We start from the raw sequence: 19,782 nt of genomic DNA on the forward strand, positions 1-19,782 counted from the left end.
TATATCAAATTTGTTTCTCAAAAATAGTCTATTGGAAGAAGTAGCCTCCCTCAAAATCATTTTTCCAGGAAGCTCCATGTTTTCCTCTGAACGTTTTATTTGCCCAGGTTTGTTACTTGAGTGCACAACTACCCTTGACAGAAAGCATTGGTTTTTGAACTTGGGGTCATGCATAGAAAATCATATTGCCGAGTGTTTGGCTTCCTGTATCCCTTCCTTACCTGCACAATAGCACTGACAAAGTGCAGTCCACACGGTGAATGCCCATTGTGTGTGGTTCCAATACATTGTCCACAGTGGTTTCCTAGGGGATATGTTACAGTACAGCTTATGACGAAAGAAAGCCTGGTGTCGTGGAAAAGTCCATAGCCTTTGGGGTTAGGTAGATCGGAGTTTGAATCTGGCCTCAGCTGCTTATTAGCTGAATGACTTTTGACATGACTTTTTTAAGTCTCAAGTTTTTGTTTTGTTGTGTTGTGTTTTTGAGACAGGGTCTTTCTCTGTCACCCCGGGTGGAGTGCAGTGGCTTGATCTTGGCTCATCCTCCCACCTCAGCCTCCTGAGTAGCTGGAACCACCGGCATGCACCACGACACGTGGCTTTTTTTTTTTTTTTTGCGTTTCAAATTCTTAATAATAATGCCCTGCAGGGTTGGTGTGAGCTTGAAAGATAATGATTGTGAAGTGCTCAACACAAGATCACCTGCAGTAGCTGTAAAATGGTGGCTACCATTATTATTGTAGTAATATTTTCTGCACTTGTGGGCTCTGCTGCCTCCATTTTCTAATTGTATGTATCTGGGCATGCTACCTAACTTGTCTTAGCTTAGTTCCTCATGTGTAATATGGGATGATGGTAGTATATACTCAGTGTCCTTGTGAGGGAGAGTGAACTGAGGATAGTAATACTAATGATAATAGATACAATGACTACTACTGACATTTATTGAAGGAGGTCTCATTATATATTGTAGAGTCTGAAACATTTAGCACTTTATAAGTGTTAGCTGCTATTCTTGCATTTATTGTAAAGCCCTTAGAATTGTTAAAGAATTTCAGCTCTTTCAAATTCTTCACGTACCGCTCTTAGTGGACCTGTTGGAAGTGTTCCTCAACCAGGCATTTCTTATCTATGAGCTGAAGAAAGTATTACATATGAGCCCATACACTTTTCTTTTTAAACCCTTTAGCCTCAGTCTCTCTCTTATCTCCCCCTCACTTTTTCTAAAATTCAGTTCTCTAAAGACAGTAACAATGTGAAAGCTTACCCTGAATAAGTCCAAGCTTCTCCAGAAAATGGTAATTGCTCATCTTGATTTATTCCAGTATATAAACTATCTGCATGCAGCTTTTCTCTCAGTGACTCAAACCAGCTGGGTGCTGTTGCCTCATGATTGGCAGATCCTTATGCACTGGGCACAGCCAGATGGGTCTAGAGAATGCCTTCTTCTTCCCCTTTGTTTTTATTGGTTTAATTTGTTCCCAAAGGGGATAAAGTTTCACAATTTTAAAATACCATGTCTACATTTGTGGATGTTGGTTCATTTCAAACACAAAGGGATTTATTCCTACAGATTTATCAACTGTTCACATTTGTTGAAAATTCTGGATATAGGATGTTGTAGCTTGGTCATCTAGAGAATCATAGACTTTCATCTGCAGCAGCAAGAGAGTTTCTGGGAGGCTAGTGTCATTATCCAAATTAGAGTTTGCTTGCCTGTGAGAGGCCAAAGCTATAACCTAATGTATTATGATCACATCCTAACTGGGGAATCATTTAAGCCCATGGTTTCCAATCAGTTCAGTAAACATCTCTTAAACATCGGTTATTTGTAAGCTACTGTGTTGGGCATAGGGAATACAAATCCACATATGAGAAGTACTATGCACTATAGTGGTTACATGTACAGGCTTTGGTGTCACAGCTGGGTTAAATCTTTCATCTATCCCTTATTAGCTTAGACATTTTCCTCATTTATATAAAAGGGGTTGAGAATACCAGTCTCCCAGGGTTGTTCTTAGGGCTCAATGAGACACTGTATGTAAAGCCCTGATCACTTGACAAATGACAGAGTCATTAAGAAGACACAATCCCTGCCTCAACTTGTGGATACAGACATGGACAGGAGATCATTTCCATGTCATGTAGTAAGGGAACTAGGCTCATTCTGGCAGAGTGGGAGGAAGAAGGCTTAGGGGGACCTTCCTGCAAAGGACACTCACTACTTGCCTTCAGTCTTGATGGATGAGGCAGTCAGTCATGTAAAGTAGGGCAAGGGACCTTGTTTTCCCAGTGGAGGGACCAGCATGAGCAAATGCATACTGGAGAAAATGTATATGCTAAAAACTGCAAGAAATTCAATGTTATTAGGAACTCAAAGCCTTTGGGTTGTGCTTACCTGTTAAGAGAGGCTGCTTAGAGACGGGCTGGCATTCTTTGGGCCTTTGTTTTTGTTCCCTCAGGGTAACTTAGTAGGTTCCAACTCCCCTTAGAAGGTCACATAGTCTAAGGAATACCAGTTCTTTAATTTGCTTAGCTTCTGTTCTGAAAGGAAGGGTCATTTATGGGGAAAGGTCATGTCCGCCATTTAAGGAAAAGCCAAATGTGGATTTCCAGAGCTTTCCTTTTTGACTGTGTGACCTTGTGCTAATTATTTAACCTGTGTCTCAGATTCCTCATCTATAAAATTTAAAGTTTGGATAATAATACTATTTACCTCATCTGAGATATTTCAGGATTAAGTGATATAATCTATGTAAAGCATTTGGAACAGTCCCTGGCACAAAGCGTAAGCTCGATAAATGCTAATATTGATGTGTTCGTTATTCTCAGGAGTATTTCCATTCAGAAGAAGGCAGGATTTAACTGAGAGTAATGGTGGACTTTTTCAGCATGATGTTGTTTGCTATTTGAAACAGAGGTGAAGAGAAATAGAAAAAGGTGATCCAGTGCTTTCAGTCTTCTCTTCCAGAGGATAATTTATTGCTACTGCACACACTGAAGTTGGAAAGGGAAGCACAGTTCCTAAATCATCATTCTGAACCACCTTGTGCTCTTCTGTCACAGGATCAGAAGCCTTTAAAGCAAAAGTCCTGGGAATAGATCCACCCCAATAGTCAGAACCTTTTTCTTATTCTTCTTCCCCTTCTCCATCCTCTTTTCCCTGGCTTACCTTTCCCTCCCTCCCTCCCTCCCTCCCTCCCTCCCTCCCTTCCTTCCTTCCTTCCGTTTTCACAAATTAGGGTGTGTGGCTTGGAGAACAGAGGATGGGTTGGCTTTTCAATCCATAGCTAGGTACCCTTGTGTAAGACAACTTGTACAATCATATGAAACAGCCCTTACTCCCTTCTGAATTCTTAACTTTTATTTGAGCCCACCCAATGGTGATTGTTTTGTTTTATTTTAAATTGTGGAAAGTACACATAACATAAATTGACCATCTTAACCATTTTTAAGTGTACAGTTTAGTAGTGTTAAGTTCACATTATTGTGAAGCTAATCTCCAGAACTACTTCATCCTGCAAAACTGAAGCTCCGTACCTGTTAAAACAACAACTCCCCATCCTTCTGTCCCCTGGCCGCTGACGACCACATTCTACTTTCTGCCTCTATGAATCTGACTACTCTAGGTACCTTTATCAGTGGGATATCAGTATCTGTCCTTTTGTGACTGGCTTATTTAAATTAGCTTAATGTCCTTTAAGGTTCATCCATGTTGTAGCACGTGTCAGAATTTCCTTTCTTTTTAAGGATGAATAATTCCATTGTGTATATATTACAATTTCATTCTTGATGGACATTTGGGTTGCTGCTTTCTTTTGACTATTAGTAACAATGCTGCTATGAACATGAACATGGGTGTAAAATATCTCTTTGAGACTCTGCTTTCAGTTCTTTGGGATTTATACCCAGAAGAGATATTGCAGGATCTTGTTTGAAGAACCACTGTACTGTTCTCCATAGTGGCTGCACTATTTTACATTCTCGCCAACAGTATACAAAGGTTCTAATTTCTCCACATCCTCACCAACATATGTTGTTTTCTATTTAATTTTTGTTTTGTATTTTTTGATAGTCATGCTAATGAGGTATGAGGTGGTATTGCATTGTGGTTTTGATTTTTAGTCTCCTAATGATTTTTATTTTCCTAATATTTCCTTAATGAATGAAATGTCTATTCAATTCTTTTTCCTATTTTTGAATCAGCTTGTTTGTTTTTGTGGTTGAGTTTTAGAGTTCTTTATATATTCTGAATATTAATATTTTATCAGATATATGATTTGCAAATATTTTCTCCCATTCCGCAGGTTTTCTTCTCATTCTGTTGATACTGTCCTTTGATGCACAGAAGGTCTTAATCTTGATGTAGTTCAATTTATTCTTGCTTTTGTTGCCTGTACTTTTGATGCCCTGTCCAAAAACTCTTTGCCAAATCCAGCATCATGAAGCTTTTGCTCTATGTTGTCTTTTAAGAGTTTTATAGTTTTAAGTCTCATGTTCAGGTCTTTGATCCATTTTGAGTTAATTTTTGTATGTTGTAAGGTAAATGGTGCTTTTTTTGTTGCTTCTTAAAGACAGTACGAAGTTCCTGAGGTATTATCCTACCCTTTCCCCACTTCTAGACACTACATTACTTTTTATTAAATTTTTACAGTGATATAACTTACATAAAGGTTGTTAGTTTTAAGTGTACTGTTTCAAGACTTTTGAAAAATGTACACACCAGGTAAACAACACCACAATCAAGATTAGAACTTTTTTTTTTTTTTTTTTGAGACGGAGTCTCGCTCTGTCGCCCAGGCTGGAGTGCAGTGGCCGGATCTCAGCTCACTGCAAGCTCCGCCTCCCGGGTTCACGCCATTCTCCTGCCTCAGCCTCCCGAGTAGCTGGGACTACAGGCGTCCGCCATCTCGCCTGGCTAATTTTTTGTATTTTTTAAGTGGAGACGGGGTTTCACTGTGTTAGCCAGGATGGTCTCGACCTCCTGACCTCGTGGTCCGCCTGCCTCGGCCTCCCAAAGTGCTGGGATTACAGGCTTGAGCCACCGCGCCCGGCCGAGAACATTTTTGTCACCCTCAAAATTCCCTTGTGCCCAGTTTAGTCAGTTCTTTCTCCTACCCTCAACAGCCACTGATCCGTTTTTTCTCACTATAGTTGTGTGTTGTCTAGAACTGTTGCTAATAGGGCTGTTGTCTGTACAGCCCTACCATGGGTTGGTGGGGCTGTACAGCCCTATTAATGTGCCAGAGATAGGACTTTATTTTGCCTTTACCACCAGCACTCATCAATAATGTGCCAGGTTATAGGGATATAGAGAGCAATGGGTCATGGTACTTAACATGTTCATGGTCTATTAGGAGCTACTTTTGTATGCTTCATTGAAAGTGCCCCAGACAAGACCCTTGATGTGTGTGTGGTCTAGGAAATGTGCCTAAAAGAACTTAGGCATCTCTATTTTAGTGGCAGACCTAAGGCAAGTTAGTACCTGAGTGAATTTGATCAAAGACTTTTTCCAGAGCCACAAGTAGCAATGCCACACACAGAATTCTTACAGAGTAAATAGCCTATACATTGCAGGTGCTGCCCCCTTACACCTGTATTGGAGGATTTGCTGAGTACAGACATTTTGACTTTTTAATGGGTGGCCATGAAATTGACAAAGGAGGGAGAAGGAAATTGCATCTCTGAAAGTTTGTAGTTCATCATTCTCCTGGGAATGACTCAGCAGCTTCTTCCCTTCTAGCTAAAATTCCAGGTTCTTTTTCTAATGGACACACTGATATTTTCATGCATATTTCTAACCTTTTGGGCCCTACTGAAAATGTCCTTAAAGGGAAATGGAGAAGTTAGAAGGTATAATTCGAAAACTAGCTTTTATGTGAATCAACTCTACCAATATTTAGGCAATGCCTTATAACAAAACATTTCTAAATTTTAATCAGCTGTGAATAAATGGTACTAAATGTGGATAAATGTGGCTCCAAACACTGTAGTGAACTGAGGTAGCTGGTAGATATTAGAGGTTTGTTTTGTGTATTCCTGTGTAGTGCATCCACCCAGGTACAGTTTTCTGCATTCATCTAGTAAATTTTGTGGGATGAAATTGTGTGTAATCAAATGCAAAATTCACATTATGCACAAATTCTTTAATATATTAGTCTTTAATATATTAGTTACACTGGAGCACATTCATATTTTCACAACAAAAAATACAGCAGAATTGACTGTGTTCTCTAACACTTGACCTGTTGTTTTGTTTTGTTTTGTTTCCTCCTGCCTCAGCCTTCTGAGTAGCTGGGACTACAGATGCATGCCACCATGCCTGGCTAGTTTTTACACTTTTAGTAGAGATGAGATCTTGTTATGTTGCCCAGGTGGTCTCAAGCTCCTGGTCTCAAGCAGTCCTCCTGCCTCGGCCTCCCAAAGTGTCAGGACTATACCCAGTCAAGATTTTGTATATTTAGGATACTAGTCTGTTGCATTTAAATACATTGCAAAAAATATTCTCTGATTTCGTAGTTTGTCTTTTTGCTTTCTTTAAGCTGCCTTTTGCTGAGTAGACATTTTTAGTTTTAATGTAATCAGTTGTATTAATCATTATGCTTTGACTCATATTGTCTTGTTTTAAGAAATCCTTTCCTGTATGTCACATAAATATTTTTTAAAGTTTTACTTTCCATTAAAATCTTAATCTACTTTTTGTTGATTTCTATGTATGATGTGAAATAAAGATCCATTTTTCGTTTTTGTATGTGTATAACTAACTCCGTTTATCAAATAGTCACTCTTTTTTCTGCCCTGTCATCTCTGTCGTGTACAAAATGTAAATAAATGTATCTATTTGGAGGCTTTCTATTCTCTGTTAATAGTCAGTTTGTCTAACTCTGATCCAACACCATGCTGTCTTTAATTATTAATTTTTGTGTGTGAAATCTTTATACCTGGTAGGGTTACTCCCCTTTCCTTATGCATTTTTAAAAAATGTTTTAAAATGCACATAACATAAAATTTACCATTTCAACCATTTAAAGTGTACAATTCAGTGACATTAAGTACATTCATAATGTATAATTATCACCATTGTCTGTTTACAGAGATTCTTCATCACTCCAGACAACTAAAACTATTGCTTATTGTACCCATTAAGCAATAACTCCCTATTTCTTCCTCCATCCAGACCCTGGTAACGTTGGTAATCTTTAGTCTATTTCATATCTCTATAAATTTGCCTGTTCTAGATATTTCAAATAAATTGAATCATACTATAGTTGATCATTTGTGTCTGGCTTATTTCACTTAGTATAATGTTCCAGGGCTCATTCATGTTGCAGCATGTATAAGAATTTCATTCCTTTTTATGGCAAATAATATTCCATCATATGTATATGCCACATTTTGTTTATCCACTCATATATTGATGGATACCTGGGTTGTGTCCACCTTTAAGCTAACATAAATAATGCTCCTGTGAACATTGCTGTCCACGTATCTATTTGAGTCCCTGTTTTCAGTTCTTTTGGGTATACACCTAGGAATGGAATTTCTGAGTCATATGATAATTCTGTGTTTAACTTTTTGAGGACTTGCTGACCTTTTCCATAATGTCTGCCTCCTTTTATATTCCTGTTAGCACTGTATGAGGGTTACAGTTTCTCCACATTTTTGCCAAAAGAAGTATAAATGATATGCTAAGAGAAGGTAGGACCATATAAAACACTAAATTAAAACTTGAGAAGGCAGACAAGAATGGAGAACAAAAAAGAAAGAACGAGTGGCAAATGAAAATCAGTTACAAGTATTATAGATACTAGTCCAACTATATTCATAATTAATTAAAATGTGAATGGCCTACCGTACATCAATGAAAAGACAGGGACACTCAGAGTGGTTAAAATAAAGCACACAAGACCCCAACTATGTGTTATCTACAAGAAACCCACTTTATAAAGTCACAAATTGACTAAAAGTAAACTGATGGAGAAAGATACGCTGTGCTCTACTAGTCAAAAGAAAGTTGGAATAGCTATACTAATTTCAGACGGCTGGGCGCCGTGGCTCAGGATGGGATTACATGGCTCATGCCTGTAATCCCAGCGCTTTGGGAGGCTGAGGCGGGCAGATCATGAGGTCAGGAGATAGACCATCCTAGCCAACATAGTGAAACTCTGTCTCTACTAAAATAAAAAAATTAGCTGGGGGCGGTGACACACGCCTGTAGTCTCAGCTACTTCAGAGGCTGAAGCAGGAGAATCGCTTGAACCTGGGAGGCGGAGGTTGCAGTGAGCCGAGATCACGCTACTGCACTCCAGCCTGGCCTACAGAGTGAGACTCTGTCTGAAAAAAAAAAAAAAAAAAAAGACTCAGCCAACTTTAGATCAAGGAAAATTATCAAGGATAAAGAGGAACATTACATAATACAAAGGGGGTCAATCTCCAAAAAAAGATATAACAATTTTAATGTGTATGCACTTGACAACAGAGCATCATTATATGTGAGGCAAAAACCGAGAGAACTGCAAAGAGAAATAGACAAATCCAGTATTATAGTTGGTGATTTCAACACCCTTCTGTCAGTAATTGACAGATCCCCCAGACAGAAAATCAATAAAGACATAGTCGAACTGAACCACATCACCAATCAACTGGATTTAATTGACATTTATAGAATACTTCAACAACAGAAGAATATGCATCTTTTTGGGCTCACATGATACACTCACCAAGGTAGACCACATTCTGAGCTATAAAACATACCTTAGAAAACTCACAAAATATACTCTCAGATCACAACAGAATTAAACTAGAAATTGGTAATAAAGGTGGCTGGAAAATACCCAAATATCTGGAGATTAAACAACACACTTGCCCCAAATGACACGTGGGGCAAGGAAGAAATCGCAAGAGAAATTTAAAAATATTTTCAACAAAGTGAACATAAAAATACAACTTACCAAACTTTGTGGAACCAGTAAAAGCAGTGTTTAGAGGGAAATTTATAGCATTGAGCGCATATATAAGAAAAGAAGGAAGGTCCAAAATCAATAATATTTTTTAACCTAAGGAAACTCGAAAGATCATATACAATTCAAAGGAAGTAGAAGAAAAATAATGCAAATTTAAGCCCCAAATCAATGACACTGAAAGCAGGAAAACAATAGAGAAAATCAGTGGAACCAAAAGCTGGGTTTTTTTTTTGAAGTTTATTAAAATTCACAAACCTCTAGCCAAGCTAATGAAGACAAAGAGAGAAGACCTAAATTATTAATGTCATAAATGAAAGCAGGGCCATGACTACTGATCTAATGGACATTGTAAGGATGATTATGGACTATTATAAACTACTCTGCCTACAGATTTGATAACGTAGATGAAATGGACCAATTCCTTGAAAGACATGACCTTCCAAAAGTCACACGAGGAGAAATAAATATTGAGCTGACCTTTATATATTAAAGAAATAATTTATTTGTATTTACCTACATGTTTTTACTCTTCTGGTTCTCTTCATTCCTTCCTTTGTTTCTGTGCTTTCACTGGGAGGATTTGCCTCCTGCCTAAAGCACTCCTACTAGTGGTGTGTGTCTAACGTGCTGCAATCAATTCTATTAACTCCATAGGTGCCAAAAATAGACAAGACACAACGGAACAGAGCTAAGCAGTTTATTATACACAGTGCAGCAAACATCAGGAGCATCTGCATGGTACGCTTATTCCCAAAATCATGGCAGAGCTTGGTCCCAGGTGCTATAATGATGTGGCCACAATCTACTACTCTCATAGGTGTGGCATATCATAGCGAGAGTAAATGTCAAAGGCTATTAGGCACTAGCGGTGGCCACAAGATTACATATCAGGAACACTAGTCTTGGCCACAAGATTACATGGCAGGCAGGTAATCATCATTAGAAAGGTAAGTCAACTGCTGACAGGAGGCACCATCCTTGTAGACCATTATGGCTTAGTGATGGGAAGCCTGTCTTTGATTGTGCTTTGTCTTCAGAGTCATGCTGGTAGAGCCACGTTTCACCTTCTCTTATAATTCTTCAAAGACATGCTTCAGGATCTTAATCCCACGTGTTTAAAATGTCCATTGAAAGCTCTGCTCTTGTCTGCAACTGATCTGGGTATAATGATTTGGCACCGATAGAATGGGAAGTTTGCTAAACTTTTAATTTTTCAGTTAGAATTGTGTAAGTCAGACCAATTGAGATGTCTATAGTGTTAGCTACTGTTTGTGCTGTTCATCATTGACCTTCCTCCATTAAGGTAAGAATAAATTGTTGCGGGTGGTTTGCTGCTGCGTCTCTTCTGGAAATGAGTTACCCATTGTAAACTGCTGATTTATTTGGGGCATCAAGATAAATACAGTTGATGATTCCTCCAAAGTGGAGGCTTGTCCATCTAAATAATAATTTAAAAGATTTTGGTGATTGCTCCCAATGTCTATTTAATAGTTATCCTTTCTTCTGTGGGCAAACTTCCAATGAAAACCTTGATTTCCTTAAGTGCCCAGATAGAGTTGTTCTCCACACACATACCGCTGTCAAGATCAGAAGTCACATGTCATTCACTATCTTTCCATCTTAGCTCTTCGTTGTCTTTAGTCAAAATGTAAACTTGTGAGAATCAAAATTCCTTTCATACCTCTTTCTGATCAGCTGTTGGGAAAAGCTGAGATATGACCACACCTTCTGCTTATGAAACTCAAGATTTGCTTTGCCAACTAAGGAAATCTATTTGTAGAGGTGAAGCATTTTATTATTTTTGGTTGCACATTTTGATTGCACGTAAGGGCTTTTGTGCTGGGGGAGCTTAAGGTCTAATACGAAAAAATAAAATGAGAGATACTGAGATGTAAATATACCAATGAAAGTCCTTAGAACTTTTCTTCCACTAAAATAAAGCAATAAAGTCAGCACACTAAAGGCAACACTAATGAAGTTTTATACATCCTAAATTAATAATAATGGATACTGTGCAATTACTTTCCATTTGCCACTCTTTTCTCCAGAAACTTGTAAGTCAGTTTCACTTTAATGAAGATAATGTGTAAATTCAGAGGCATCTATATGACCTTGGACAAATTAGTGCGAGGCATATTTTTTCCAGTTCTCTTTCTAAAAGTTAATGCTTTGCAGGTTTTGTGAATCAAAATTAATGCTAACTTTCTCCTAGAAGCCCCAACTTTGAGCCAGAGATTCAAAATAACTTTCAATATTTGAAATGATGAAGTATCTTGGTGACTTTCATCCATCCTATCCAATGCAGCTAAGTATGCATTGTAATTTGTCACTTTATATGGAATTGTGGTATACATATGTTTGTTTCTGCACATTTTTCAGCCAGAGTTTATCATTTCTGTTATAATTTAAATATAAATGTTGGTATTCTCATATGGTGGGTTTGGGAATGGGATAGATACAAGTGAATGATGAAAGAGATTTGAAGGTCTTTCCAATGAACTCCTAAGAAAGAGAGATACAGTTGAAGCAAAGAAAACCTGGGCCTTAGCTCAGCACTCTAGCGGACAGCTCCAAGGATGTTACTGTATGTCAGATCAATCCACTCCTTTCTACCGCTACTGACTGTCGCTTTCCTAAATTAGACAGTGGTTTCTCCGCCTTCAATCTAGGTCAGTTCAGTCCATTTTCATATAATATCTAACGTTATCTTTCTTTTTTTTTTGAAACAGGGTCTTGCTTTGTCGCCCAGGCTGGAGTTCAGTGGCACAGTCTCAGCTTACTCAAACCTCTGCCTTCCAGGCTCAAGTGATCCTCCTTCCTCAGCTTCCTAAGTAGCTGGGACAACAGGCATACACCACCACGCCCGGCTAATTTTTGTATTTTTAGTAGAGATAGGGTTTCTCTATGTTGCCCAGGCTTGTTTCAAACTCCTGGACTCAAGTGGTCTGCCCATCTTGGCCTCCCAAAGTGCTAGGATTATAGGCGTGAGCCGCTGCACTCAGCCTCTAAAGTTATCTTTCTAAAATACAAATCATCCTGTCAGTCTTACCTAAAATCCTTAAATGGTCTGGACCTGTATGCCTTATCTGTAGCTATTTCCTCCTTACATGATTGTTCTAATTCTACTCTATTTAATGTTATTATTTGCCATGGGTGTTCTCAATTCTTCCTCTAACCCATTCTAACTAATTTCTATTCTTCCTTCAGGTCATAGTTGAGCCACTACTGTAATACCTCTGGTGTCTTCCTGACCACTCCCAACCAAGTAGAGTTTCTGGTGTCTTCCTGACCACTCCTAACTCCTAGAATGTTCCTACCATAATGCATATCACACTATGTGGATAATTGCCTCTAATTATTCGTTTGTATTCCCTACTAGATTGGAAATTCCGTGAAGTCCCAGGCCATGCTTTTCTTGGTCACTATTGCATCCTCAATGTCTAACAGAATACCTGGCATTAAGAATTTGCCCAGTATTTATTTGGTAAATAATTGAATGAATGAAGGATCTTGTGGTTTCCATGACAGCCTGACCCAAAGCTTTTACCATCTCAAATGCACAAGTTATTTTGCACTGAGATCACTGTAAGATACAAGAGACAAAACTCAGGGCAGGAATGAACAACTGTGACTCATCAAATCTAGGGAGCCTCTATGTTGAGGGCTGGGCTTGAGAAACACTGATTCTCAGATGCAGAGTAACTACAATAAAACAAAGGAGATTCCTAAATCCTGTGTTGAAACTCTGGGAAAAGGAGATCCTAGAACATTTTTACCAAGCAGGGGAAAGATAAATGGAAAATAATAGTACAGTTTCCATGTTTTAATAATTTTTGATGTGTAAAATTCCGTTATTTATGTCTGTATTGTTTTATTTTAGGAAATGCAAAAGTGTCTTTTTCTTCACAACATCTTAATTTTTTTCAATCCTAGATTTCCTGAATATGCTGAGTAACTGAACCTCCTGGAAGACTACTACATTTCTTAATTCCTCGAGTATAGAGCCTTAGCTTTGACCAGGATGAGTCTAAACCATAGAGAGTACCTGCTATCTGCCCATCCTTCCTACAGACACGGGAGGGCAGTGTAAAAGCAGGTTTATTGTCCCTGGACTTCTTTTGTCTGTCCAAGGTGTTGTAAAAACTTCTACTTCTGCCCTGCCAACTGCTGCATTTCCTGTTCCTAGTCTCAGTTCCCTATTCTTGTAATTATCCCCAATAGAAATGGCATGGGTTACTAAAATAAAAATCCTGTAATTCTATGTTGTTCTGGAAAATGATACAGAAATTAATTTACATATATCAAAATTGCACAAGAGATGATCTAAAATTTGTGGTGATATCACTGAAGTGCAGTAGTTCTTTTTGTGAGTTGCGGATTCTTTCAGAATCTGAGGAAGGTTATGGATAATCTCCCCAGAAAGATGCACATACACACAATTTTGCATATAATTTCAGAAGTCTCATGAAGTATAGATTAAGGATCTCTGCTGGATCTCTTACTAAAGGACTCTTGAATTCTGAGAGTTGGGTACTGAGGGATGAGAAGAATTGGAGGTGCTATGGCTGTGAATTTGTTATTAACAATGAAACGTTTCCAAGGAGTGCACCCTGTCACAGAGTTTGATGATATGCTTTGACATGTGCTTTATTAATTTATGACACTGTTAGCTCAAAAGCTATCAGGGAGTGAACAACAGGGTCATTTGGTATTTGCTGAGAGGAGTTAGAGACTATTAGCTTTTTAATGAAAAGATATGGATGTACAATTAGAAAAATAAGAATTAGCTAAATTTAGCTAAAGGGGGAAAACGATGTGCTTTAAACTAATATTTCCAAAATGTCAGGACTTAACATATAGCATTGTCCTCCCCACTGCACTACACCTAGTGCTGCCTCTGCCCCTGCCCCGTTCAAAAAAGTCTCATATATTCTTCAATGACTGCAGGGATTCTGAGGGATATAGGCAGCGGGAGCTCTATTTGTAGAAACCTCAGGGAGCTCAGGAGGGGGACAGTGCCTAAGGGGTACTAATCCTGATGGCTGCCTCAAGGACCATGACAAGATGCAAAAGCCACCCACTGAACTGGCAGAGGGGCAAAGTGGATCTCCAGGTGCTCACCTGAAGGAGACAGAATTAGGGGACACAAATCAGGGCTCAACAACAGTTACTGAGCTGTCTTCCAGCCAGTAGCCTCAGGGTTCATGTCAGATCCTGGAGGAGGGGCTAAAATTTAAAGCAAATCCAGTGAGGAGAGGTGGCGTCACCCATACTTTGATGTTAGTATGTTCTGGATGTTAGGCTAATCAATGAAATGTGAAATTGGTGCTGCTTTTAGCCTCCTCACCTGCAAACGTCCTCCCCCCCCTCTAATTTCTGTGACATATTGGAAACACACTATAATACAGTAGTTAAGTGGCTCAGCCGCTTACCAGCTATGTGACCATTGCACGTCATCTATCTGCTTAGCTTCTCATCTATAAAATGGCTAAATAATAGTATGTACTTCATAGAGTTATGAGAATTAAATGACATAATGCACATAAGTAGTACAGTACCTGCTGCCTAGTAAGCAATTAATAAATGTTTGCCCTTTTTGTAGTGATTTGGACATCTACTCCTCCCTACTAACCTGATTTCTCTTCTTCCTCAGGAATGCCAATTATTCTTAGGTTTGATCGTTTAACATAATCCCAAATTTCTTGGAGGCTTTGTTCATATTTTCTTATTCTTTTTTCTTTGTCTTTGTTGGGTTGGGTTAATTCGAAGACCTTGTCTTTGAGCTCTGAATTTCTTTCTTCTACTTGTTCAGTTCTATTGCTGAGACTTTCCAGAGCATTTTGCATTTTTGTAAGTGTGTCCAATGTGTCCTGAACTTTTGATTGTTTTCTTCTTGATGCTATGTATTTCCTTAAAATTTTCTCCCTTCACTTCTTGTATCCTTTTTTGGATTTCCTTGCATTGGACTTTGCCCTTCTCTGGTGCCTCCCAGATTAACTTGATAACTAACCTCCTAAATTCTTTTTCAAGTAAATCAGGGATTTCTTCTTGGTTTGGATCCATTTCTGGTGAGCTAGTGTGATTTTTGGGGGTGTTAAAGAGCTTTGTTTTGTCATATTACCAGAGTTGGTTTTCTGGTTTCTTCTCATTTGGATAGACTCTCAGAGAGAAAGGACTAGGGCTGAAGACTGTTGTTCAGATTCCTTTGTCCCACGGGGTGTTCCCCTCATGTGGTACTCTCCCCGTTTTCCTATGGAGGTTGCTTCCTGAAAGCCAAGCTGTAGTGATTGTTATCTCTCATCTGGGTCTAGCCACCTAGCAAGTCTACCAGGCTCTGGGCTGGTACTAGGAGTTGTCTGTACAGAGTCCTGTGATACGAACCATCTATGGGTCTCTCAGCTGTGGATACCAGCACAGTATTTGGGATGTCTCCCGGGTCTTGCAGGAGCAGTCCACTTCTTTTAGAGGGTCTGTGGGTCCTCTCGGGTTTCCTGATTTATTCCTGCAGTCATTCTGGAGCTAAAATTTACAATGTGGGCCTCCACATGCTGCTCTGTCCGTCTGAGCTGGAGCTGCAATCTGGTCCTGCTTCCCATCTGCCATGATGGAATCACAATCACAAAGTCCCACAATAGGCCATCTGTAAGTGGAGGAGCAAGGAAAGCCAGTCCAAGTCCCAAAACTGAAGAACTTGTAATCCAGTGTTTAGGCCAGGAAGCATCCGGCCCGGGAGAAAGATGTAGGCTGGGAGGCTAGGCCAGTCTATTCTTTCCCTATCCAAGTATTTAAACTAAAATTTTCTTTATTCACTGTAGTCATAATTGGCCCAAAGTAAGAAATACCAGCTTGACATACACAGTAAAGTACAAATTGCAAATTTCCTGTCAGGAACAAAGTCTTAGATGTTAATTTCACAGAATGAAAATCCTTAGAAAAGGTCTGCATCTTATTTGAACTAACAAATTATTGTCTTTCACAAGAAAACCACAGGAATTTGAATTTCGGTATTAGCAGATGCTCCTTGTTAGCTCAAATACAATTTGCAGTGACATATACGACAGTAGGATTTGCAACAGGATTCTAGGTCTCCTGCCCACCTCGGCCTCCCAAGTGCTGGGATCACAAGCATGAGCCACCGCACCCAGCCAGGATTCTAGGTCTTAAGATAACTCCAACAGTTTTCTAGCAGCATAGTGCACTATTATAATAAGCAGAGCAAGTGGCTGACTATATTATGTGATTTGAGGCCCCTAAAGCCCAGCCCTGATGGCTGGCCAGGAGTCAAAAACCTCATGGTCTAAAACACCTCACAAGTTTATCAACACACATGGAAGGACTTTAGAAACAGAACAGGAATAAATGCTATTTTTGTCACTTATTAGCTATGTGATCTTGAGCTAATTTCTTAATTTCACTTTGCCCCAGTTTCCTCATTTATGTGATAAGAATAGTAATATTCACTGAGCTGACTTATTGAGTAATGCTATTAGAGGTCCTAGCATAGTTCCTGGCATGCAGATTTCATTTCCTTCACTATCTAATCACCATTTATGGGCCAGAAAACAGAGGGTATTTCCTGCTTTGATCTTGTTTTGACATTACAGTTACACAGGAGATTCTGAAGATAGACTTTCAAATATAATATAATTAAATATTTCACCAATGCAAAGTGTCAAACATGAGGAAACATAATAATTGATAGCAAGAGAGCAAAGAAAATTACTTTAAAAAGACAATTAAAACACCCATTTGGCTTAAATCTTGTAAAATGGCATTTTATGAAATTACATTTAATTTATTCATGTAAGATAATTGCTGCTTTATTGTTAAAGGTAGGAAAATATACATAAATAAAACATTTTTAAAATTAAGAAAAATTATATTTTAGTTGATATCTCCAGACCTCTTTCTGAGAAAAAAAAAAATCTCTAAGACTATTTTGGATCCTTATGAAACCAACATCTATGGAACTGCTACAGGACCCTCCGCCTGTGGGCTGGTGAAGATGATGCAGCCTTCTCTCCTGGGTTTAATGTCCCCGAGTGGCATTCTCCCTCCACTTTATCCCCACTAAAGCCTCCTTTTAGGAAAAGAAAAAAAGGATTCAACATTGAATTCCAGTAAATCTAGCATAATGAACTGAGAGCCAAGAGGAAGATTTACCACCAAACTGATCTCTTGCATCCACTCAGGGTGCCGCAGCCAGTCAGACATGATCTCACGAACCTAAGTGGCCCAGCCTACTTCTTCTCTGAAAAAGAAGCTATCTTGCCTGCTTAGCAAAATATGGAGAGTTATTTTTTATTGTTAGAGATAGCTTTGAAAAAAAGAAATGCCTCTTAGAAAATAGACCACAATGACTAAAACTCATTAAAAAAATTAAGTGACTGTAACTCGTTAAATTCTGGGCAGTGAGTTTGCCGAGAATAAGGAAGGTGAGGGGGGAAAAACGAATAGAACACAAAGAGAAAAGCAGATGGAGGAAGGGGCCCCGAAGAGTGAATAAGGAGCTCAAAAGAAAATCTCTGGCTGTGGTTTTAAACTAGAATCTGGAGTTTTGAAATTGTTTAGATCTAGCAACAGACTATGATTTAAACAAGAACTCCCCACTCCACACACACACATAAGAATAGAAAAAATATATACCTCCCATATCCACTTAGTGGTGGTTTGCAACCATTTAACATGCTTCGTATTGACTTCAGGGTCCATTATGGGCATCAAGGCAGCAGGTTGGAATTTTTCTTTTTTTTTTTTCTTTTTTTTTTTAGCAGTTTGATTTTCAAGACTTTCCCAGGGCTTTTAATACTTTTTTTGATTCATCGTCATTAAGGATTTTAAAAGCAAAGGTCTTTACTTACCTTGAAAGTACTACTTTTTCTATCATCATAGTTCCTTGCTAATGGGTTTCTGAATTCCAATTTCATTACTTAATTTTTATAGAACTCTACTTCCTTTATTATTACATTTGCCTTTGTAATATGTACAATCTGTTGGCTAGATATAACAAGGCTTTAAATATTTTCCCTGTGTACCATTTATAAAAATTGGTTGCTGATTCATTTGCTTTGCAGAATAAATCACGGTCTCATCCATGCCTAAGAGAAAAATGGCATGCGTTATCAACGCCTGATGATACTCACTAGCTATTTTGCTGTGATCTCTCTTCTCCTCTACACGAGTGAAGATAAAATGTTCTTAGTTATAGAGAGGAAACAAGCAGAATGGTAAAGCCACTTGGACTTTATAAATGTAATAGTAATAATTTACTTAAAAATAGTAACATAACACTTGACAGTTTACTGAAGACCTTCATTTATATTATCTGGTTTGAATCCTAAAGGGTTATAAATGTGACCTACACAAGTTCATGATTAGTAAGTGAGGGAGGCCTCCCCTTCTTTCCTTTAATCAGGCTCAAGTATTTTCCATCTTATGAGCCAAAATCTTTCTCAGTCCCACATTCTTGTTTAGCTACAGCTCTCCTGACCTCGCCTTCAGAGCCAGGCCACTTGAGAGTGATCTGTACATGTTTCCCCTCTTCCTCACTTCCCACTCATTCTTCAGCTCACTGTAATCTGCGGTTGGTGTCCACTACTATATTGGGCGGACCCAGTAAAGATCATTGCAACCTTCTGGTTCCTAAGTGCAGTGAATACTTTTCAGTCCTTCTTTTACTTGATTTCTCTATATTACTTGACATTATTGATTATTCCTGCCTTCTTACACCTAACTCTTCCCTTGGCTTCTGAAACCTCACTGTCTTCTGATTTTCTTCTACCTTTGCAGCAGAGTCTTCATGGTCTTTTCAATGACTCCTGTTTCTCTGCTTTTCCTTAAATATGGAGATTTCCTCAGGAGGCCAGTTTCCACTCACCTCCCTTTCCTTTTTCTTTCCTTTTTTTGTCATCCCAGAGCAAGCTCATCCATTTCTCACTGTTTCCTATATAGGTAGATGATTCTTTTAAAAAACTATCTCAAATGTTCTTTTTTTTGAGACGGAGTCTTGCTCTGCCACCCAGGCTGGAGTGCAGTGGCCGGATCTCAGCTCACTGCAAGCTCCGCCTCCTGGGTTTACGCCATTCTCCTGCCTCAGCCTCCCGAGTAGCTGGGACTACAGGCGCCCGCCACCTCGCCCGGCTAGTTTTTTGTATTTTTTAGTAGAGACGGGGTTTCACCGTGTTAGCCAGGATGGTCTCGATCTCCTGACCTCGTGATCCACCCATCTCGGCCTCCCAAAGTGCTGGGATTACAGGCTTGAGCCACCGCGCCCGGCCTCAAATGTTCTTAAACATAAACAAAAGAAGAAATAATGGTTTAATTAATGTCTGTGTACCCATCACTCAACTGCAAAAATTACCAACACTTTACACATTTTGTGTCACTTATCCTTCCCCATCATGTCACTGCACTTGTAAATGTTTGTAAATATTTCAATATACATTTCATGAGGGCTTTGAAGTTATAACCACCGTGCTATTTGTATACCTAAGCAGAATTAACAGTAATTATTTAATGTCATTAAGTAATGGCATTGAATCCAGATTCAAACAAGAAATTGATGACTTTTTTTTTTTTTTTTTTTTGAGATGGAGTCTCACTCTGTCACCCAGGCTGGAGTGCAGTGGTTCAATCCCAAATCACTGCAAACTCTGACTCCTGGGTTCAAGCAATTCTCCTGCCTCACCCTTCTGAGTAGCTGGGATTACAGGTGCACACCACCACGCCGGCTAATTTTTGTGTTCTTAGTAGACATGGTGTTTCACCATGATGGCCAGGCTGGTCTGGAATTCCTGACCTCAAGTGATCCACCTGCCTT

Source organism: Trachypithecus francoisi, unplaced genomic scaffold, assembly GCF_009764315.1.
Source record: "Trachypithecus francoisi isolate TF-2019V2 unplaced genomic scaffold, Tfra_2.0 Contig01579, whole genome shotgun sequence".
Lineage (NCBI taxonomy): Eukaryota > Metazoa > Chordata > Mammalia > Primates > Cercopithecidae > Trachypithecus > Trachypithecus francoisi.